A 24573-nucleotide genomic window follows, 5' to 3' on the forward strand; every position below is an offset into this window, starting at 1 on the left:
GGCACGCATCTGAATGGACCCGCCGCGCCGCCAATAGCGTGCCGCGCCAGCCGGCCTCGGGTCACGTAATCGCAGCCGGCTCGAGTCTTGCTACCATCTTTCGGACATCCCATGTTTGAGCTGGTTTATTTGCAGCTCCGTGAGAAACATGCACGCCGCGGATTGTGACCGCCGCATACCTGCCTGCCTGCCCGCCCGCCCCCCCCCCCCACGCGATGGGGGGAGGGAGAGGGGGGGAGAGAGAGAGAGAGAGAGAGAGAGAGAGAGAGAGAGAGAGAGAGAGAGAGAGAGAGAGAGAGGTTTTTTTTTTGTTTCTTTAACTGGAGGTACGTAATCTCCAGGTAGAAAAGCAAAAGCTTTTTATTACAACTAGAAATGAGAAAAAGCAAAATTAAATGGAAAGATGTATCTGAGCGTTTCTTTTCCATATTACGTGTCAGCGCGTACAGTTCGTAGATCTTATGGTAGCCACACCTCAGAATCGAAGCGAAAAAATATGCACCGAAGATGAATCCTGATTTAATTACGTAACTCGCAAGAATTAGGACAGATTACCAACGTGAAAATGAAAAAACGCAACTACTTCTGCTGTTTTACTATAGACACAGGACAAGATAACATGAAAACTCGGAATAGAAATCTTATTCCCAAAGCTTATTTTCTCATTATACATTGTAAGATAAAAAAGACTATGGTACACGAAGGAACTATTCCAGTGGGACGGAGGTAGGTGTGGTCCACGTGTGTACACAAAAAAGGATTACAATTTCAGAAAATTGCATGATTTATTCGAGAAAGAGAGTTTCAGAAGTTGAGCATATCGATAACGCGTTGGTCTACCTCGAGCCCTTATGCAAGCAGTTATTCGGCTTGACGTTGACTGACAGTTGTTGGATGTCCTCCTGAGGAATATCGTGCCTAATTCTGCCCAATCGACGCCTTAGATCCTCAAAATTCAGAACTCGTTGGAGGGTTCCCCGGCCTTGCTGGCCAAGGTGCAGTTTTGGCAAGCACGAAGACAAGAAGGCCGGCCGTTGTGGCCGAGCGGTTCTAGGCGCTTCAGTCTGGAACCGCGCGACCACTACGGTCGCAGGTTCGAATCCTGCCTCGGGCATGGACTTTTTTTTTTTTTGTGGTTTTAGGGCGCAAAACTTCTATGGTCATTAGCGCCCAGCCCGTGACGTAGGAAACAGGAAAAAAACGAAATTTAAAATCAGCAGCAATGGGAACAAAGTCATAAAATTTGAGCTTCAAATGACTGACGTCATTTCACTGTCACTAATAAACTGTAGAACGCGATCAGCTGAGCGCGTGTCATCTGCTAAAATCGACGATAGATCAGGCGATAGCTGTAGACGGGAGCGTAACGGATTAAAATAGGGGCATTCAATTAAAAGGTGTCTGACCGTCCACAGCTGAGAGCAGTGGGGACAGAGTGGGGGAGGATCACCGCTTAAAAGATGTCGATGGCTAAAAAGACAGTGCCCTATCCGGAGTCTAGCTAAAATTACCTCCTCCCGACGACGCTTTCGGGAGGAAGAGGTCCAAGCGCAAGGAAGGGTTTTCACTTCCCGCAATTTATTATGGGGAAGTGTTGACCAATGCGCATGCCATAAATGAGCAACTTGGCGACATAAACCGCTCCGTAGATCGGTAAACGGAAGAGACTGAATAGCTGGCCGAGGAAGAGAGACTGCAGCCTTGGCCGCTATATCGGCCGCCTCATTCCCACAGATACCAGCGTGTCCCGGGAGCCAGAGGAACGCCACTGAGACGCCCCCCAGGTGGAGCAAGCGCAGACAGTCCTGAATCCGGTGGACCAGAGGGTGCACAGGGTAAAGAGCTTGGAGACTTAGGAGAGAGCTGAGAGAATCTGAGCAGATTACGTACTGTATCCGCTGATGGCGGCGGATGTAGTGGACAGCCTGGAGAACAGCGTAAAGCTCCGCAGTATAAACCGAACACTGGTCGGGAAGCCGAAAGTGATTTGGGGTGTCGCCAACAATATAGGCACTCCCTACACCTAACGATGTTTTCGAGCCGTCGGTGTAAATAAATGTGGCTTCCGTCATTTGTGCACATAGAACAGCAAATGCCCGACGGTAAACAAGTGTAGGGGTACCATCCTTGGGAAATTGACATAGGTCTCTGAGCAAGTCGATCCGGGGACGGAGCCAAGGCGGTGCTGTACCCCAAGTTGTCAAGAAGGTTTTAGGAAAGCGGAAGGAAAGAGAAAGGAGCAGTTGACGGAAGCGGACTCCCGGGGGTAGTAGGGAGGAGGAGCGGCCTGCATACCCGACATCAAAGGAGGCGTCGAAAAAAAGGTCATGGGCTGGTTTAGCAGGCATGGAAGACAGATGGCTAGCATAACGACTCAGAAGGACTGCCCGCCGATTGGACAGCGGAGGTTCAGCAGTCTCAGCATAAAGGCTTTCCACAGGGCTGGTGTAAAAAGCTCCAGACACTAAACGTAATGAGTTAGAAATTGCGACGGGGTCCACTAAGGTATCATGCGCGACAGTGAGCCCAGAGACCGGGGAGAAACTAGGCGCGCCTGAGAACCGTCGAAGCCGACTCCAAACTTCCGAGGAGGGAGTGAAGGTGTTAAATGAGCTAATAAAGAATTTCCAGCTTGCCTTCTTGCTATCGCGGATGACGCGACGGCATCGCGCACGGAGCTGCTTATATCGGATACAGTTGGCCAAAGTTGGATGGTGACGGAAAATGCGAAGAGCACGTCGCCGCTCACGTATTGCGTCACGGCATGCCTCGTTCCACCAAGGAACTGGGGGGCGCCGGGGCAATTCGGAGGTGCGTGGTATTGAACGTTCCGCAGCTGTGAGAATAACGTCGGTAACATGTGTGACCTCATCGTCGACGCTGGGAAAGCGACGGTCATCGAATGTCGCTAGAGACGAAAAAAGTGTCCAATCGGCTTGGGCAAACTTCCAGCGTCGCGAGCGCATATATGGCAGTTGAGGCTGCAGTCTAAGAACACATGGAAAGTGGTCACTCGAGTGTGTATCATCAAGGGCGAACCATTCGAAGCGCCGAGCTAGCGGAACAGTACCGACCGCAGGGTCCAAATGAGATAAATTGGTCGTGGAGGCAGACAAAAATGTGGGGACCCCAGTGTTGAGGCAGACTAGATCCGCTTGGTGGAAGACGTCTAGCAATAGTGAGCCACGTGGACAAGGATGTGGAGATCCCCAAAGCGGGTGGTGGGCATTGAAGTCCCCAACCAGCAAACAGGGGGGTGGAAGCTGATCAAGAAGATGAAGGAGATCAGCTCGTGCCAGTGGTGTGGACGATGGAATGTATACCGTACAAAGAGAGAACGTGTATCCAGAAAGGGAAAGACGGACGGCGACAGCTTGGAAGGAACTGTTTAAGGGGATTGGGTGATAATGGAGAGTATCATGGAGCAGAATCATGAGTCCTCCATGGGCTGGAGTGCCTTCAACAGAGGGGAGGTCATATTGGGCGGACTGAAAATGAGGGAGAACAAAGCGGTCATGGGGACGCAGCTTTATTTCCTGAAGACAGAAGATGACCGGCGAGTAGGATCGTAAGAGGATCGACAATTCATCCCGATTGGCTCGAATGCCGCGGATATTCCAGTGGATAATGGACATAGGGTGAACAGAAAATGGAGGAACGTGACCAAGGGTGCTGTCAACTCAACGACTGCTCAGAGCTTGCGACCGACAGCATGGAATGGCATTCAGTCGAAGGCCATAGGTTGGTCAGGAGCAGCTCCTGCCACCAACGATCGGCCAGTTGACCGGCCACCAGCAGTGCGCCTCGGCGACACAGAAGACGGCCGAGGGCGATTTCCGCCAGGTGGTGCTGTAGATGGGACACTCCTTGGCGGAGAAGGAGAGGAACTGTGTTTCTTCGTAGCCTTCTTGGAAGTATGATGTTTAGATGAAGGAGGAACCGATGGTTGTGAAGTTGCGGTACGTAAAAACTCTTCACGAGAATGCTCTTTTTTCGAAGACTTGGCGTCTGACTTTTGGGCTCGAGATTTAGCAGAACCCGACGAAGGGTGAGCCATAGAGTGGGCAGGCGAAAGTGGTGAGGTTGAACGGGCGATCTTTGCGCTGGCCGATCTGACGACCGTGGTACTAAAGGTGAGGTCGCAAGTCTGCGAGGCCGCCTCCTTTGTTGGCCGAGGAGAAGCAAGGACAGTGCTGTATTTTCCTTTCTGAGGCACAGTGGGCTGTCGACTGGCGAGTAACTTTCGAGCAGCAAAGGTCGACACCTTTTCCTTCACTCTTATTTCCTGGATGAGCTTTTCGTCCTTAAAAACGGGGCAATCTCGAGAGGAAGCAGCGTGGTCACCCATACAGTTGATGCAGCGAGGGGATGGAGGTGGACAAGCACCCTCATGGGCATCCTTGCCACACGTAACACATTTGGCCGGATTGGAACAGGACTGGCTGGTGTGATTGAACCGCTGACATCGATAGCAACGCGTAGGGTTTGGGACATAAGGGCGAACGGAAATTATCTCATAGCCTGCTTTGATTTTTGATGGGAGTTGAACTTTGTCAAATGTCAAGAAGACAGTGCGGGTTGGAATGATGTTCGAGTCAACCCTTTTCATAACCCGATGAACAGCCGTGACGCCCTGGTCAGACAGGTAGTGCTGAATTTCTTCGTCAGACAATCCATCGAGGGAGCGTGTATAAACGACTCCACGCGAGGAATTTAAGGTACGGTGCGGTTCCACCCGGACAGGGAAGGTGTGGAGCAGAGAAGTACGCAGCAATTTTTGAGCCTGGAGGGCACTGTGTGTTTCTAACAACAGGGTGCCATTCCGTAACCCGGAACAAGACTTTACAGGACCCGCAATTGCGTCGACACCTTTCTGAATAATGAAAGGGTTGACCGTGGAAAAGTCGTGACGTTCGTCAGACCGAGAAACAAGGAACTGTGGCAACGATGGAAGAACCGTCTGTGGCTGAGACTCAGTGAACTTACGTTTGTGAGCAGACATAGTGGAAGGTGAGGAAACCATTGCGGAAGAATCCCCCATGATTACCGGCGTCTCCGATGGCGCGCTCCTCCCTTGTGGGGGCCCTCACCGAGGGCACACCCGCCTTAGGTGATTGTTCACACCTCAGGTCACACCTCCCGACAAACGGACGGAGGGACCAATCGGCACTTTCGGAAGGTATCAGCTCGGGTAATCACCCCTCCCTGGGCCTGGCCGTTACCAGGGGGTACGTACGTGTCCTACCTGTCTACCCGGGGCGGGGAATTACGCGTTACACCGTCACCGGCTACGCATGGAAGTGCGTGGGTCGGCCTTCAGACACGCACAGGGAGGAAAAAAGAGAAAGGGAAAGGAAAGAAGAGGGGGTCTCAAACGCCGCAGCGGAGAAAAGGGTAAGGAGAAGAGGGAAGGAAAAGAGAAGGACAGAGGAAGGACGAGGACTTGCAAGTGTAGAAAGCAAGGAATTTGGAACAGATTCGAGCGTCCGTCTCTGGACGTAGGCACAAACCATACTCCCAGAGGGGGAGAAAGGGAAGGAAAGAGCCAGAGGTGAGGGGGGGGGGGGGCGAAGATGGGGGACGGGGAGGGATGCGGAAAGGGAAGGGAAGGTATGCAGCCCGGAAAGGAAGGAGGGCCACATTAGCTCGGGGTCCCGTGCTCGCTACGCACGTGTCCACAAAAGAGTTGTGGACCCCCTGGGGAGAGGGCATGGACGTGTGTGGTGTCCTTAAGTTAGTTCGGTTTAAGTAGTTCTAAGTTCTAGGGGAGTGATGACCTTAGATTTTAAGTCCCATAGTCCTCAGAGCCATTTTGAAGACAAGAAGCATAAACAGTCATTATGCTGCTGAAATGTTAGCACAAGTTGGCTTGCCATGAAGGCCAACGAAACAGGGCGTAGAATATCGTCGAGATACCGCTCTGCTGTTTCAGTGCCGCGTATGACAACGAAAGGGGTCCTTCTAGGAAATAAAATGGCACCCCAAACCATCACTCCCGCTTGTCGAGCCGTATGACGGGCTTTTCAGGCACCTCTTTACTGGTCATCGGGATTCAGTTCGACGTGGGACTCTTCACTGACGACAATTCTACTCCAGTCAATGAGATTCCATTCCGAAGAGGTGTCTGGAGACGCTCCAGATAGCGGTGGGATACCAACCTGTCTCCCGCCATACGCCCCGACAGCCAGGGGTGATGGTCTATGGTGCCTTTTCTTTTGATAACAGGTTTCCTTTGGTTGTCATCCGCGGCAAACTTACAGCACAGAGCTACTTCGACAATATTCTATGCCCCGTTTTGTTGCCCTTCATGGGAACCCATCCGTGGCTTACTTTGCAACAAGATAATGCCCGCCCACACACGGCTAGGGTTTCTATTGCTTGTCTTTCTGCTTGCCAAACCCTACCTTGGCCAGTAAGTTCGCCGGATCTCCCTCCAACTGATAACTATTGGAGCATTATGTGCAGGGCCCTGTAACCGCCTCGGGATTTTGACGATCTAACGCGCCATTGACGGAATTTGGCACGGAATCCCTCAGGAGGACATCCAACAAGTCATTCAATCAGTGCCAAGCCGAATAACCGCTTGCATAAGGACCATCGCCTTATTGAGTCGTTCAATTTGTGAAGCTTTTTCTCGTGAATGTACGGTTTGTCTGTACACGTTTCTGGAACTGTTTGTCTGTACACGTACATCACATCTAACAATTTCCGTCCCACTTCCATTATTCGTTAGTGGTGATGTTCATGCTGTTACGCCAATTACTCCAACTGACCCAAAAAATCTTTGAGAGCCTTCTAAGGCATCAGCCTGAGAACCATGCTGGGCCGATCACGGTCGTATGTAACTAAAGAGGCTTCCAACAACGGAAAATATTTTGATGGCCTTTCAGTCGATGCATACATTAGCCTTCAATCTATCCAGAGTTTGTAGAATTACACATACAGAGCTCATGGAGGCACATTGTCTGCTAAACACATCTGTATAAGAACACTCAACATAGTGATGGGGATAAGAAAGGCCTAAAGAACAATGTTACTGCTAACAAAAACAATGCTACGAAAGTTACTGCTGGACTTCGTATGCTCTCTTTGAAACCTAGCTACATGAACAAACCGTTTGTTGTAAAGTTGCTATTGCTGAACCTTTCATGATGCTTCCCTTGGGGTGGGGGGAGAGCGCTTGCTGACTGACATGAGAATATGAATCTGGAGCACGTATCTTTAACAAGAATTTATGTGAAGTTTATGTGAAGTTTACGGGAAAGGAATACTTCCTCAAAGCTTCCAGAATGCAAACCGTATAGACTATAGAGAGATGCAAACAGCATTTAACGATTCAGAGTTAAATCTCAAATTTCAGCTAGCTACAAATATTATACCATTAAACAACTAAGAATGATGCTCCTAGAAGTTAATTCCACGAAGACCTAAAGCTACAGTGATCATTCGCGTACTTGGAGAAATGACAGGTTGAAGTGACAGCAGAACAGTCTTCCATGGCAGATCACTTGTCATTCCTTTTGTTCTTTACAAGTTATGACCGCATGAAGACTAGAGAATTACGATAGTTGTGGCGTTTGACAATGTACGGAAACATACGAGTATTTTACGACGTTTACATCACCTCTCGTACTTCAAAGATGCCAAACTTCGCTCTTGTTGCGAGTCGCCCAGGTGCGGCGTTACACAAGAAGCGGTGGGGAACTGCCAGAGCAGCGCAAAGGAACTTGCTGCTGAGAGGCGAGCGACACCGAAGGACGCCAGTAATGAAACGCGCTAAAATCAGTTTCAAAGAGAATCAATGTCGGACACACTCTGGCCGCAGGCAAGGACTGGCAAAGTTGCCTCAAGACACGCGGCAGCATTCGCAAGCCAATGCGGCCTATGCGCTGTGCCAGTACCTTGCACACGTTTCACACTCAAAACAGTTTTTTTAAAAGAATTTTCCGCTTCTTCAGTGTCGACGTATCCTATTTTAAACTGCAATATCTGATAAGGCAACTCATACACAAACGCCCTCACGCGATAAAGATGATGATGATGATGATGGAAAAGTAATGAACGCAGCCGTATGTATTCTCCAAGACTTAACGAAATTTTAATGGCATTACAGACGGAGACGAGTGCCGGTCCGGCACACAGTTTGAATTTGCTAAGAAGTTTCAAAAATACTAGTAAAACATATGTATTATACAACCCAGCAGAGCGTTAGCCTTCAAGGCAGTAAATTTAAAATCAGTGTAAGTCCAAAAATTTTTGCATTTTACCTCCTGAGGCGATCTCCATTATAAGTATAGGTGACACCGTTCTAGAAGCTTATCTATTGCATTGCCATTAACAAAAGCTACAAAAATCTCTGATAGAACAATACAGACTTTCGCTAAACCATCTCATGATTATGGTATCTTTAACCTTACTACTCAGAGCAGCTGAAGTGCGAGATTGTGGGGTAACGGATCAATAATCGTACCGAAAACAGCTGTTTTATCCTGAAGGAATGAACTATTCCTCGGATTCATGTTTTGTGCTCAGTGCTTTCATATTCTGTGTGATCGAAACTACTGACACCAAATAAATGTAAAAGATGCCTCGACAAATAAGCTGTACAGACGAGATTCTTTGTTTCTTCGATTGCTAGCAAGTATGAAATTTTAAGTAACTGATTTTATCTTCCCGTGATTGTTTTTATAGTAGCTCTTGCAGTACATATTATCTACAATGTTGAGGACTGTTATGACTGTTTTTGGCAAAATGGTCTTTAGTAACTGACTTGACAGACTAATTAGATATTCAGTGGGAGTGCTGAAATGCTTCTCGGAGGATTTTTTTAACCGTTTTTACTTATCGCTTCTCTAGATCGTACGTCGAGTCGTAGTTCATATACTCTGCCACAGAAATTAACATCAACAACTTTCTCATACTCACTCCATCCACATTTGTTTTTCCACAGAAAGGAATATGGTTTACTGTCACCTTCAGACTGCTCCTTTGAACACCAACCTAACTTCCAAATCTTATGGGCATGAAAACAACGTATAGCAGTTTAACCATCAGCGCCGTCTCGATCAAGTAAAAAGATAGTGAACAGTTTAAATGTGCTTCCACTTAAGTAATTACCCTTGATGTATAAACCAGGGAATTTACACACACACACACACACACACACACACACACACACACACACACACTAGGCGGATTTCTGGATTCCTGGCTTTCACTGCATATTTTGAAATACAAAAAACGCCGAATGCAGTTAGAGTATAGCCGCAACCACGTATCACGTCAGCTGTTAGTTTCTGTAGTGTTGGAAGTTTAGCTACGGTATTCATCAGTGCTGTCGGAAATCACTCGGATTTTAAACGGCGGAAGATTGTCGAACTTTGGTTGGAGCAATGGGGTCGCTCTAACATAGGTATATCGAGAACTCATTTTATATAATTTTGTTTTTGAAATCATAAAATTTCTATACGTGATACTACAAGTAAGAATTCCTGCTTTGTTTGAAATTTAAGTTCATAGTGCAGTTGAAGTAGGCGAACACGATTTTTACACAGTGTATCATATACTTCGAAGTTCCGCGGAAAGAATATTCTTACATACGTGTAAGCATAAATAACTCGAGCGCATCTATTAGAAAGCTGTAGAGTAACCACGATAGTAGAACGAAAGAACTGGGTCTCGTGTGGAAATAATTGGAACTGTAGCACTGCGAATGCAACATCTTAAGTGAACAGCATACTCATTTTCAAATTGTCGGTTATAACAGGATTCGTCACTTTACTAAAGCAAAGTAATCTGTAATTATGAAGTCTTAAATAAGATAACTGTAAACGCATTGAGAATCGTGTTTCATAATATCATAAAGAATGTTTTGGTAAGAATATTGATACTACAGCACATTTCACTTGCAGTAAAAAGTGTTTCAAAGTCATTTTGCCCAAGTCGCGGAAGAAATTGATCCGTTAACTGTTTCGATGTTGCCAGGTCATTCTAAATGAGAAATGACCGAGGTACAGTCCAGATCGAACGACAGTCTGGTACTGAGTACTTGGCAGCAGTGCAGGAAAAAAGAAAAATGAAGCTGCTCTCCCCCCCCCCCCCCCTCTCCCACACACACACACACACACACACACACACACACACACACACACACACACACAGAGAGAGAGAGAGAGAGAGAGAGAGAAGAGCGTTAGCTTTGTTCATCGTTGGGCGTGAGACTACAATATTTGCTTCCCAGAGAGTTGTACGCCTGCGAAGACATGTCGGACGTTTGCTGCGCGTAACGTGTGACAAAACTTCCGCGTTTCTTCTGTAATTTATGAATGTTTGTCTGCACACTGAGTAGGATTCTGGCCTCCATCAGAGCGTTGGAACGTCTCCAAGAGAACGCCGCGATGCGTGGTCGTCCTGCACCGGCACGGATAACCTGCTTTGCTCGGAGTCTCCTCATAGACGATCGATTAAATACTCTAGATGCAGTTTACTGCTTCCTACAAAAACAAGAGCGAAGAACGAAGCCCAGTAATGATCACGATATATTTTACTAACAGTGAGCAACACGAAAAGGTGCCTATGATCGATTTGTTTCCCACAAAACCGCCTTCATTTATTTGTTCCATAGTTTCCGAACATTAACCATCTTCGTAAACACACCATGGACAGTTAAGAAAACTAATACATGTATAGAATATTTATTTCTCCTTTTTTCTTGTATTTATTTATTTTGTAGTAATTATCTGTGTACTCCATACATTCTGTTGTTACAACTGTTAATTCTATATTTTACTCTGTTTCTGTATCAGTTTCCTAACACATTTTCAAGCTAGTCTTTAGTACTCTCGGAAAGTACTGCCATTATTTTACTCGTATTGTTAATTTAATTTACACTGTTATTAGGCATTCTTTTTCGGGTTTACTGTTTATGTCTTTTTCTTGCTTTCTTGCTTTTACATTTATTTAGTGTTTAACTTTTAATTTTTTAATTACATTACTACTGTACTGTCAAAGATGACATTGCCCTTGCCCCACTTTTGATGACTAACATCTTTTTCAGTGTTGTTCTCGAATACTCTACCACCTTCTAGTCAGTTACAATTTGATGATAAATTCTGTAGATCACACCTAATGTTGTGAATATTGTACTTCTCATTTATATTTATTTTATTATTTTTCTTCGTTTTCGTGATAGGCTGCAACTTTTACACAACTGCCTGGAAATTGCTTAAATTGTTTTTACACAATGAGGGCGAAATATCTGAAAGCGAAAAGTGACTGTATCAGAATAACTGGACAGAGAAAACACCAACGCTGGGTATAAATATCTCTATGTGTTATAAAAATGCATGTAAGTATGTACAATGATGGGACGAAAGTCCTGGGACACCACCTAATATCGTGTCGGACCTCCTTTGGCCAGGAGTAGTGCTGCAGCTCAACGTAGCGTGCACTCAGCAAGTAGTAGGAAGACCCCTACAGAAATATTGAGCCATACTGCCTCTACAACCGTCCATAATTGCGAAAGTGTTGCCGGTGCACGATTTTTGCGCACGGACTGATCTTCCGATTATGTCTCTCAAATGTTCGAAGGGATTCATATATGTGTATCTGGATAGCTATGTCATTCGCTCTAACTGTCCAGAACGTTCTTCAAACCAATCGTGAATTGTGTTCTGGTAACAGCCCATTGTTGTTTGGATGCATTAAGTCCATGAATGACTGTAAATGGCGGCCAAATAGCCGAACATAACCATTTCCAGACAATGATCGGTTCGGCTGGACCAGAGAATCCATTCCATTCCATTTAAACACAAACCACTCCATTACGGAGCCAACATCAGCTTGCTCAGTGCCTTGTTGACAACTTGGGCTCATGGCTTCGTGGGATCTACATCATACTCAAACCCTACCATCACCTCTTACCAACCGAAATAGGTACTCACCTGACTACACAACGGTTCTGTAGTCGTCTGAGGTCTAATCGATATGATCACGAACCCAGGTGAGGCGCTGCAGGCGATGGCGTGCGGTTAGCATAGGCATTCGTGTAGCTTGTCTGCCGCCATATCCCATTAACGCCAAATTTCGCTACACTGTCGTGACAGATACGTTCGTCGTACGTCCCACATTGATTTCTGCAGTTATTTCACGTATTATTAATTGTCTATTAGCACTGACAACTCTATCAAAACGAGGCTGCTTTCAGTAGTTAAGTGAAGGCTGTCGGCCACTGCTTCTCCTTCTTGCTTCTCAGAAATTTGTATGATAAACTTCTCGAGAAAGTGCGTTCTGAAGTTTGCTTTGGCTATTAATAATCTTTGTTATTGGTAGTTCCTTAATCCTGATGCTCTGTTCCGACTTAAGGCAACCGTGCACGATCAAACAATCTGTCAAATTTTACAATTTTAGTCGCATATTTAACCGTGTACGTTGCTGTTTGTCGTGTTTCTCTAACATAACTTATGTCTTCGTGATAATTTTGATCGACGGAAAATTTGACAAAATGATGGACGTTGTTTGATGTTGTTGTCTCGCAGCATGCGTTCAGTGAAAAACAATTTTAATACAATTTATTCCAATGTATCTTGAGTTTGCAAAACTGTGGAAGTATCTAGGATAAAATCATAGTAGCACAATGGCAATTACCAGAATAGTAGAGGTGTCCATACTTCTGCGCCATATATTAGGAAGGAAGAGGTTAAGAAGAAAATCAGTATTCTCCGCATAATATACAAGCGAGAGTGCAATAAAACAGGAAAAATAAAAATTGATGTTCTCCGGTTCTTCCATGGGCGATGTAGGTCATACGTTCCGACGATGTGGTATTTTAATGAACTGTCATTAGAGAAAAAAGTAAGAGAGAATAAATTCTCGCACACTTGTATGTTTTTCTTTTCAGTGTGTGGCCGAATTAACTATAAAGTAATTAAAAGATTCACTGTCTCTTCCCTGGAAATTACTGTAATATTCAAATCCCGAGAGTAACATTTCCTTTATCAGGTTTTGATGCTTATTTTCCTCTCTCATTTTAAATCATTCCCGGAACCAGCTGCTTCTTCTTCTTCTTCTTCTTCTTCTTGAAACGCAATGCCAAATTCGATGTTAGAAATGTTTTATATGTATTTATAGTCATTACCACTAGTGTCTAAATACAGCATACGCTACAAAAGTGGGATTAAATCGACAAACTTTGTTGATACGTGCACGGCCTTGCTTGAGAAATCCGTGGCTAACGCTTGGTTGGGTGACCGTTCAGGTCCGCTGTGCGCTGTTGGCAAGCGTGGTGCACTCAGCGCTTGTGAGGCCAATTGAGAAGTAGCGACTCCGATCACAAAATGTCATAACGACGGAGACAGCGGTGTGTTGACCACAAGCCCCTCCATATTCGCAACCAGTGACGCCTTCGGTTGAGTATGACACGGCGGTCGGTCGGTGCTGTTAGGCCTTCCGAGGCCTTTTCGGACGGGGTATAGTATCACGGAAGGTATCTCATAACGTCGCTATCACTGTTTGGTGCTGAGCTAAGCTAAGCGGAGTGACATAGCATTGACGTTCCGTCTCGTGTGAACACTCCATTTGACGGTGACATCGCCTGCCTTTCCGTTCCGTTGACATGTCACGGGAATTGGCCTTTTGAACGAGCTTTCGAAATAGCAGATGGCCGTGTCGCTAGGTATCAGGCGGCCGCCGGGAGTGCCAGCAATTTCCCCCCCGCGCGCAGGCGGAGGGTGGAGGGGAGGACAGGGACGCGCTGCCGCGGCGTGTGCACGGGCCGGGGGGCGTTGCGCAGGGCGTCAACTTGACCCGCTTCCCTGTGAACGCCAGAAGAGCGCCGGGCCAGCGCAGGTCCCCCGCTTCCTGCCGCGCCGCTGGATCGCCCACATCCTGGCCGTCCTCAACTCTAGACGCCGTCTCCGCTTCCACTCCGCGGACTGCTTCATTGCCCTCCTGGCCGCACAACCCGTGGGCCTCGTTATCCGATACGGCTGCTGCTGGTACTGCTGCCAACGACACTTAGCCATTTGCCTCCCGCAGCGCTGACGATGATTTGTGCGCGTCCACAGCTCTGCGAATCCACTGCGCTTAGAGACAGGAGTTAGACGCTCAGTCTGTCACGTGACGCTGGTCTTTCGTTACTGTTTATGTCGATTCACGCCGGATGTCACTCACATGAACGTCAAAACATTCCTCAGTGCTCTTCAGCTGGCGAGAGCGAAACTCGATGGGAAGATTCCGTCAAAGACTCTCTGGAATAGTTTCAGTTTCTACGTTGACACGGGAACGCTTACGACGTTGTCTGCCAGCACTGCTATTTAATCTGCTCTCGTTGCGCTCACGCATGTTACAGTAATCTAGTTTGCGCTGCTGTTCTTTTTATTTCTTATTTTTCCCCCTTCAATTTTGATCAACTAATGACAATTTCAATTCCTTCTACTCGTATATTTGCTCTCTTCCTTTCCTTTAATATTCGTTCAATTTTTCAACGTGTCGCTTCTTCAGACCACTTCAAATTTTTCTGCTTCTGCCATGGAATCCTGAATTTAACAATTTCCTTCTGAAAATATCACTTTCTACTACATATCCATGGAGAAGAAATAAAAACTTTGAAGTTCACCGATGACATTGTAATTCTGTCAGAGACAGCAAAGGACCTGGAAGAGCAGTTGAACGGAATGGGCAATGTCTTGAAAGGAGGATATAAGATAAACATCAACAAAAGCAAAACGAGAATAATGGAATGTAGTCGAATTAAATCGAGTGATGCTGCCGGAATTAGATTAGGAAATGAGACACTTAAAGTAGTAAAGGAGTTTTGCTATTTGGGGAGCAAAATAACTGATAATGGTCGAAGTAGAGAGGATATAAAATGTACACTAGCAATGGTAAGGAAAGCGTTTCTGAAGAAGAGAAATTTGTTAACATCGAGTTTAGATTTAAATGTCAGGAAGTCGTTTCTGAAAGAATTTGTGTGGAGTGTAGCCATGTATGGAAGCGAAACGTGGACGATAAATAGTTTGAACAAGAAGAGAATAGAAGCTTTAGAAATGTGATGCTACAGAAGAACGCTAAAGATTAAATGGGTAGATCACATAACTAATGAGGAGGTATTGAATAGGATTGGGGAGAAGAGAAGTTTGTGGCACAACTTGACTAGAAGAAGGGATCAGTTGGTAGGACATATTCTGAGGCATCAAGGGATCGCCCATTTAGTATTGGAGGGCAGCGTGGAGGGTAAAAATCGTAGAGGGAGACCAAGGGATGAGTACACTAAACAGTAGGTACTGGGAGATGTTCAAGCTTGCACAGGATAGAGTAGCATGGAGAGCTGCATCAAACCAGTGTCTGGACTGGAGACAACTACAACTACAACTACTACAACAACAACAACTACTACTACTACTACAACATATTACCTCTTCTTCCTCTTTATGCCGTGTATTCGTAAATATTTAATTTCTCGGATCCAGATAGCTCGTTTATTTTCCCAGAGATAATCTAACATCTGAGACCTTAGTTTCTCCCAGGATAAACATACGTCAATAACTCTCGGGAATGCAGCCGATTGACGTCGTCGACAACCGCCGATATGTCAACAAGAGAACACCCTGCCGTTGTCAAGGCAAAACTGCTGTACGAAAGCGCAGTGCAAGCGAATTTAAAACCTTCGTTTTCAGAGAAATTCCGTAAACACACACACAATATATGACACACACAGAGCAAACACTAGCGCCATCACAAACTAAAGACGACCGACGTCAGAAATTATCGATAGTGAAATTAATGATCAACGGGTGAGGTAAAACAAACTCTGTTCCTCTGTTTTTTGGCAAATGAGGCAGCAGGATTTCAAGAAAAATTTGTTAAAAAAATCTCTGTTCATAAGGTTAATTGCTACTTTAATTTAAATAGATTCCTTAATAACACTATTCCAATAGCTGGAAGCGCCTTCCGGAACGTCCTCGTTGTTATATCCCGTATGATGATCGTTGCCAAGACAGTGTTCTCTGATGGCAGGTTTGCTCGACTGTTGTAAGCGTGTGTGCTGCTTATGCTCTGTACACTGGTCCTCCACAGTCCTGAAGGTCTGCCCAACATATGACGTTCCACAGCTGCAAAGAATACGGTCGACAGCCGGCCGGTGTGGCCAAGCGGTTAAAGGCGCTACAGTCTGGAACCGCGTGGCCGCTACGGTCGCAGGTTCGAATCCTGCCTCGGGCATGGATGTTTGTGATGTCCTTAGGTTAATTAGGTTTGAGTAGTTCTAAGTTCTAGGGGACTGATGACCTTAGAAGTTAAGTCCCATAGTGCTCAGAACCATTTGAACCATTTTTTGAATACGGTAGACAACCTACTTACGCAAACCATGATCATCTTTTACGGAACCTAAAATGACCCTGATCTTAGATCCTGGTCGAAAAACAGACTTCGCATCATATTTCCAGAAAATACGACCAATCCTATTCGAAGTGCTCCCTTCGTAAGGCAAAAAGGCCGTAGACTTTGGTGTCACCTCCGTAGTATCATCATTCACCCTGTGCACAGTTGGTCGATAACGCAACGCACGTCTAGTCTTTCATCGTAACCATTCTGACGAAAGGTGACTTCGAGATCGTTCTCTGGCATATACTTTGCTACTCTGTTGAGCTCTATAGTAGGTCAGTGTGGACTCTACATTAAGAACTCGCCGGATTTTAGGTCGATTAGATATAGTTGAGATGGGAAGGCCGTTGTCACCTGTTACTGCCAATTTGTTTATGGACGATTTCGAGGAACGTGCCTTGGAGTCGGCGGCTTTGAAACCTGCGTGTTTTTCAGATATGTAGACGATACTTCTGTTGTTTGGCCTCATGTCAGTGAGAATTTGAACGACTTTTTAGAAAACCTGAATTCAATCCCCGGAATATTCGTTTCAAGCGGGAAATGGAAAAGAATGGCTGTCTCTCTTTCGTTGGCGTGTGTGTCAGGAGGAAAGTGGATGGCACAATGGGACTTTACGTTTGTAGGAAGTGTACTGACATTGACTTGTATCTACAAACTGAGGAAAGTAGAACTTTCGCATAACTTGTGATTTACAAGTGAGGGAATTTTTGTGCACTATAAAACAGTAATGTAAACTATAAAAAAAAGAAATCTCACACAACAGGTACTTTTCATACAATGATACAAACAATATTATAAAATCTGTTTAGAAATGCTTTCACTAGTAGAAGCCTTCCTCCATTGGCTCAACGTGAAGGGGTACTTCGTACCTTGGTTCACAGGTCCAATGTTGTATCAGACCCTGAGAGTTTGTCAGTTGAGTTAGCCCATGTCGAAGTCACCTTTCGCCAGAATGGTTATAAAGAAAGATTATACGTGCGTTGTGGTAACGACCAACTGCGCACAGGGTGAATGATGATAGTGCCGAGGGTTACGAAGGGACCATTTCGGTGTTTTTCGACCACTATCTAAGATCACTGTCCTTTTAGATTCCGTAAAGGATGATCTTTGTTTTCGTAAGGGAAGAGAGTACCGTATTCCTTGCAGTTGTGGCACGCCATATAATAGACAGGTTACCAGGACTGTGGAGAATCGGTGTATAGAGCATAAGCGGCACACACGCTTACAGCAGACGAGCAAATCCGCATCTGCAGAACATTTCCTTGGCACCAGTCATCCTATGGAATATAACACGGCTTTTCTGGCATGCACTTCCATCTAAGGAAGCTGTTGAAATTAAATTAGCAAGTAACTTTATGAATAGAGATGGTGGTTTCTGTTTAAATTCTGCATTGAATCCTGCAGTCTCATTTGTCAAAAAACAGAGGGACAGAGTTTATGCTACCCCATTCCTTGATTAATAATTTGACTATCGGTAAGTTCTGATGTCGGTCATCTTTGATTTGTGATGGCACTGGTGTTTACTGTGTGTGTGTGTGTGTGTGTGTGTGTGTGTGTGTGTGTGTGTGTGTGTGTTTTTTTTTTTTCTCTGACAACCAAGGCTTTGAATTCGCTTGCACAGCGCTTATTGCTGCCGTTTTGCCTCGAAAATGGCACAGTGTGCTCCTGTCTAAGTTTCGGCCGTTGTCGACGACTTCGCTCGGCTGCATTACAGTAAGTTATTTGAACACACTGAGATCTCTTTCGTCAACCTATTATTCATCGCGTACAAGTGTCTGAAAATTATCAGTATTCTTTTTCCCATTGTTTGTTTGTCCCTGTATTTAATATTTCTTCTTTGCCTCTTAACTTCCAGGCTTTCGTACTTCCTTTTTTTCTGAATCATCAGTCTTCTGACTGGACTGATGCGGTCTGCCACGAATTACTCTTCTGTGCCAACCTCTTCACTTCAGAGTACCACGTGCAGCCTACGTCCTAAATTATTTGCTGCATGTATTCCAATATCTGTCTTCCTCTACAGTTCTGACCCTCTACAGGTCCTTCTAGTACCACGGACATTACGGCCTGACGTCTCAACACATGCTCTATCAACCTGTCCCTTCTTGTCAGTGGTTTTCCACATATTCCTTTCCTCGCCTATTCTGCGGAGGACCACCTCATTCCTAACCTTATCAATCCACCTAATTTTCAACATTCTTCGGTAGCACCATATCTCAAATGCTTCGATTCTCTTCTGTTCCGGTTTTCCTACAGTCCGCGTTTCACTACCATACAATAATGTGCTCCCGACGTACTTATTCAGAAATTTCTTCCTCAAATTAAGGGTTATCTTTGATATTAGTAGACTTCTCTTGGCCAGGAATGCCCTTTTTGCCATTGCTAGTCTGCTTTTGATGTTCTCCTTGCTCCGTCCGCCATTGGTTATTTTTCCGTCTAGGTAGTAGAATTCCTTAACGTCATTTACATTGTGACCATCAATCATGATGTTAAGTTTGTTATTCTCATTTCTGCAGCTTCTCATTACTTTCGTCTTTCTTCGATTTACTCTCAATCCATATTCTGCACCCATTAGACTGTTCGTTCCATTCCTGTAATTCTTCTTGACATTCACTGACGATAACAATGTCATCACTGAACCTTCTTATTGAATCCTTTCACCATGAATTTTAATCCCACTTTTGAACCCTCTTATTTCCGTCATTGCTGCTTCGACGTATAGATTGAAAGTAGGGCCCTGTCTTACACCCTTCTTAATACGAGTACTTCCTTCTTGGTCTTCCAGTCTTATTATTCCATCTTGGTTCTTGTACATTTTGGATATTACCTGTGTTTACCTATAGTTTACCGCTGTTTTTCTCAGAATTTCGAACATTTTGTATCATTTATTATAGGTTTTCGAACGCTTTTTCCATATCAACATATCCTATGCCTCCATTATCAACCGCAACGTCAGAACTGCCTCTCTGATGCCTTTACCTTTCCTAAAGCCAAACTGATCATTATCTAACAGAGCCTCCATTTTCTTTTCCATCTTTATCATCAGAAACTTGGATGAGTGAGTTGCTAAGCTGATTGTGCGACAATCACTATCTTCGTAATCGTGTGGACGATGTTTTTCCGGAATTTTAGTAGTACATCGCCAGTGTCATACATTATACACACCGAAGTGAATAGTCGTTCTGTTGCCACTTCCCCCAATTATTTTAAGTCTTCAAAAGTTCTTCTAAATTCTGATTCTTTCCTGTTTCTTCTTCTGTCACGTCATCAGACAAGTCCCCCTCACAGAGGACTTCAGTGTACTCTTTCTACCTATCCGCTCCCTTCTCTCCATTTAACAGTAGAATTCCCATTGCACTGTTAATGTTACCGCCTTTGCTTTTAACTACACCGAAGGTTGTTTTTTTTTCATTTATTGACATTTTTCATGTAGTCTTCCGCCTTAGTTGCTGTGTAATTCCCATTTATTTCATTTCTAAGTGACTTGTACTTCTGTATTCCTAAATTTCCCTGAACAGCTAAGCACTTCCTTCTTTCGTCGATCAACTGGAGTATTTCTTCTGTTAGCCATGGTTTATTCGCAGCTACTTTTTGTACCTGCGTTTTTCTTTTCAACTTCTGTGAGTGCCCTTTTTAGATATGTCCATTCCTCTTCCAGGGAACTTCCTGCTGAGCTATTCGTTACCGCAGTATGAACTTTTAGCGTATCTCTTCATTCCTTAGTATTTCCGTAACCCACTACTTTGCGCATTGATTTCTTTATTTTGTTTTTACTTCAGCAGCGGCTGTCTCTAAGTATCTTTAGTTCTTTCGCTGACACTTTATGAGCTGTGATCCACAAAACTTACCGAGAATATATTCGCACGAAAATGTTACAGTGAATGCCGTTAATTCAGTAGCTAATATAAACTCTAAACTGATTTGTCCTAATTTACCGGAACCCAATAAGTGTAACTAAACTGGCTTTCACGATGTAAACTACAGGACTATTTTCGTGCCTATTCTATATTCAGTAGCTACCTTACTTGTCTCATTTCTGTTTGCAGGCGACTGCACATTTTTTAAACAGTGCTTTCTTTAACAACAACTTCTGCGGTACAGTAACTAACAATTTATTACCTTCGAGGTATTTGGTATCAGCGTGGATAGTTTTCGAGCACATAGCAGAATGTTGCGCTTCTTAGGAAGCTAACAACAGTCTAAAGTGTTTCATCAGGCTTAGTCTTTTACCATATGACTTACCACACCATACATTGCTATAATCCAGAAGGTCGCTCTCTCTCTCTCTCTCTCTCTCTCTCTCTCTCTCTCTCTCTCTCTCTCTGCTGAAATCGTCTCCTTAATTTGGAAGCAAGAAATCACCCCAATTGGCTATCAAAACCAAATGCTATGCACATCATCTAGGAGAATGCGGACACGTAGTTGAATGTGTTCACTCCTTTATACCCGATAAAAACGCACATTGTTTACGCTGGATCAAATCCTCTATGGGCCATTCCAAGTTACGTTTTCCTATATCACGTAGGACGGATGTTGGGCCGGTCTTTTGCAACAGACGCGACAGGTACCCTTTTCCATCCCCGTCTAATTCGAGCCTTTGCTCCGTCTGTGAAAACATCAAAAGTCGACAGAACGATAAAATCTAATCTTCCTTCGTCTTCATATGCTGAGATACACACACAGGAATAACAGAACACCTATTTTACTAGAAACAAGTACATTGCAATGCACCTGAAGACAAATTGCGGTGTAAGAATTAAAATATAACCCATATATACACATGCTGTTCCAGGAGGGACAGTCTCTATTCAGGATACGACAGGGGCAATTACTCGAAGCAAAAGTGTATTCCCTGAAAGCTATGAACACTTATCTTCGCTACTGTGAGAAATGGTTCAAATGGCTCTGAGCACTATAGGACTCAACTGCTGTGGTTATCAGTCCCCTAGAACTTAGAACTACTTAAACCTAACTAACCTAAGGACATCACACACATCCATGCCCGAGGCAGGATTCGAACCTGCGACCGTAGCAGTCGGACGGTTCCGGACTGCGCGCCTAGAAGCGCGAGACCACCGCGGCCGGCTTACTGTGAGAAACATCTACTCTAGTGAACAAGTGCTCGCAGCTCGTAAGATATGAATTTTAAAGCCCATTTTCAATGTTTTTTTTTCCCTCTCTCCGAATGATCGTCGCTGTAGTATTCCTGAATGTTGACCATTCCTCCTGGGAAACCTATGTATTTCAAATGCTCCCGTAATGTTTACATAAAATTCAAGAATACCTTACCTGTACTGTAATGTGTGATTTCGGAAAGCATTGTGACATTGTTTGCTATGTTCGCAGAAAATGGCCGTCCGGAAAAACACCACAGGCTACCGCTTTAGTAACTGCGAATGTGGGCAGTTAGTTAAGCTGGCCCTAATGTAGGTTAATCGACTGGTGGATCTGGGCCGGCCATTGCAGCAACACGTTCCTGACCTCGCACCGACCGTCTGTCCCTCTGCCAGAAGCTCTGTATGCATTTTCTGCCACTTCAGAAGACACACTAATACGAAAGCAACAAAATGTCCTCCTAGGATGAAACTAAGCTCTATTTTAAACACTTGGCATGAACTGAGATGATGTGTCATTGTTTCGCGTCAAAACACAATTAAGAAGATATATTTCGGAAATAGAGGGGTAGTGTCAGATTGTATTCTTTAATTTGGACCAGGAGGCATCTTATGAATGACTCAGTGCTAAGATCACGGCACACAAAGGCAAGCGTTCGTGTTCAACCCCCTTCTGTCATAAATTTTCACTCCGTCAGACACTATCAGTCCCCTTCAGTAAAATGATGTGCTTTTACTGGAAGACGTTGATCTACGAGTATGGCGGTGGTCCCGCCCTCCTATGTTACCAAAAATTTGGAAGGATCTGTCTGGAATATTTCACTCTTAATACCTTTTTTTTAATTACCATTATTCTCTGATTCAGTCGTCGTCCTTTGTTTCGAGTGCAAGTCCATTTTGTATTGGTTGGCATATTTCTGTCCATGCACACACTATGTGATCAAAAGTATCCGGACACCTGGCTGCAAATGACTTACAAGTTCGGGGCGCACTCCATCGGTAATGCTGGAAATCAATACAGTGTTGGCCCACCCTTAGCCATGATGACAGCTCCCACTATCGCAGGCATACGTTCAGACCGGTGCTGGAAGGTTTCTTGCGGAATGGCAGGCCATTCTTCACGGAGTGCTGCGCTGAGGAGAGGTACCTATGTCGGTTGGTGAAGCCTGGGAGGAATTCGGCGTTCCAAAACATCCCAAATTTGTTCTATAGCTTCAGGTCAGGACTCTGTGTAGGCCAATCCATTACAGAGATGTTATTGTCGTGTAACCACTCCACCACAGGGTATGCATTATGAGGTGCTCGATCGCGTTGAAAGTGCAATCGCCATCCTCTAATTGCTCTTCAACAGTGGGAAGCAAGAAGGTGCTTAAAACGTCAATGTAGGCCTGTGCTGTGATAGTGCCACGCAAAACAACAAGGGGTCCAAGCCCCCTCCATGAAAAACACGCTCACACCATAACAGCACCGCCTCCGAATTTTACTATTGGCACTACACAAGCTGGCAGATGACGTCACTCCACACAGCGTTTTCCCACCGTTTAATCATCCGAGGCGTCGTTTGGCGTGATGTGCGGCTTATGAGCAGCCACTCGACCATGAAATCCAAGTTTTCTCACCTTTCGTCTAATTGTCACAGTACTTGCAGTGGATCCTGATGTAGTTTGGAATTCCTGTGTGATGGTCTGGATAGATGTCTGCCCATTACACATTACAACCCTCTTCAACTGTCCACGGTCTGCCAGTCAACACACGAGGTCGGCCTGTACGCTTTTGTGCTGTACGTGTCCCTTCATGTTTCCACTTCACTACCACAACGGAAACAGTGGACCTAGGGATGATTAAGAGTGTTGAAATCTCGCGTACAGGCGTCTGACACAAGTGACACCCAATCGCCTGACCACGTTAGAAGTCCGCGAGTTCCGCGGAGCGCCCCACTCTCACGAAGTCGCTGATATGGAGTACCTGGCAGTAAGGTGGCAGCACAATGCACCTAATACGGAAAACATATGTTTTTGGGGGTGTCCGCATACTTTTGGTCACATAGTGTATGTGAATTCTTTATGAGAGTACGAGTATTTTGTAATACATAGTATGGGGGACGTGTGTTGTTATAAAGCAGCACGGAACTTGGCGCACCATTCCAGAACGGCGTGTTTCGACAATCGTGGGATTCCATACTCATTCTTCATTCTCTACAGATGTCTACCGGTGTTTGTCCTTCGGCAGCTAAGAAAAGAATAACAGCACGTTGGTCCTGTTTGGAGGCATTTACCGCACGCACATAGGAAAGACAAGAATGCTCTGACCTACATGTCGGTGTTTATATACCGGCGCCGGAGTCGCTCTATGTTGAATATACCCTGCACCAATGCCATCAAACGAAAACTTTTCGAATGCCCCTTCCATATCTTTCACATTTCAATAACCATTCACTTTGTTGAAATGCACAAGATATATAGCGTTCCTTGCTTCTTTCGTCATTGCATACGTTTATGGACTAACAAAGAACAGGTAGCTAAGTTTTTTGCAAACGTGAACATTAAAAATGTTATGCACACGAGTTGAAAGCTCAAAATGTAACTAAGAAGAAGTAGTACCATTAAGCAAACAAACATTGGTTTTGGAGTTCCAGCTTCATTTGCTATCGATATAAATACAATAAAAGTGGAATTAAATGGATTACGAAAGTATCCTTTTCAAATCGCATCCTTCTCTTCTTGTTTTGTCAAAGTATATTAACAACAAACCAGTTGCGTTAACGAGGTCGCATGTGTCGTATTAGTAGAGCAAACATACATTCGAGAACAGAAAAACGTTCGAAACTGTCTTCCTGACACCATGTTATGAACGTAAGCATTGTAATTTTTAGTATTTAAAACAGCTGTTGCGTGCAACCGACAGAAATAATGAACAAGCTATCGTAAACAGTAGTCTGCTGAATTTTTGGGCTGTTTAAGATGGCGGCAGGCCCCGCCAACTGGCTTCAAAACAGCATACAGCGTAAGTCTATAGCGCCATCTCTCTTTTGGTTTTTTTTTTTTTTTTTTTTCTTTACCTCATAGGACTAAAGAAGAGGAAC

The 24573-nt window shown here is 44.8% G+C and overlaps 1 protein-coding gene across 1 annotated transcript in view; it reads right to left on the minus strand.

Moving 5' to 3' along the window:
• The window catches only part of LOC126473331 (sodium- and chloride-dependent GABA transporter ine-like), a 353680-nt gene that overhangs the window by 218411 nt on the left and 110696 nt on the right, over nucleotides 1-24573 (minus strand). The window lies entirely within an intron of this gene.

This window comes from Schistocerca serialis, chromosome 1 (genome assembly GCF_023864345.2).
Source record: "Schistocerca serialis cubense isolate TAMUIC-IGC-003099 chromosome 1, iqSchSeri2.2, whole genome shotgun sequence".
Lineage (NCBI taxonomy): Eukaryota > Metazoa > Arthropoda > Insecta > Orthoptera > Acrididae > Schistocerca > Schistocerca serialis.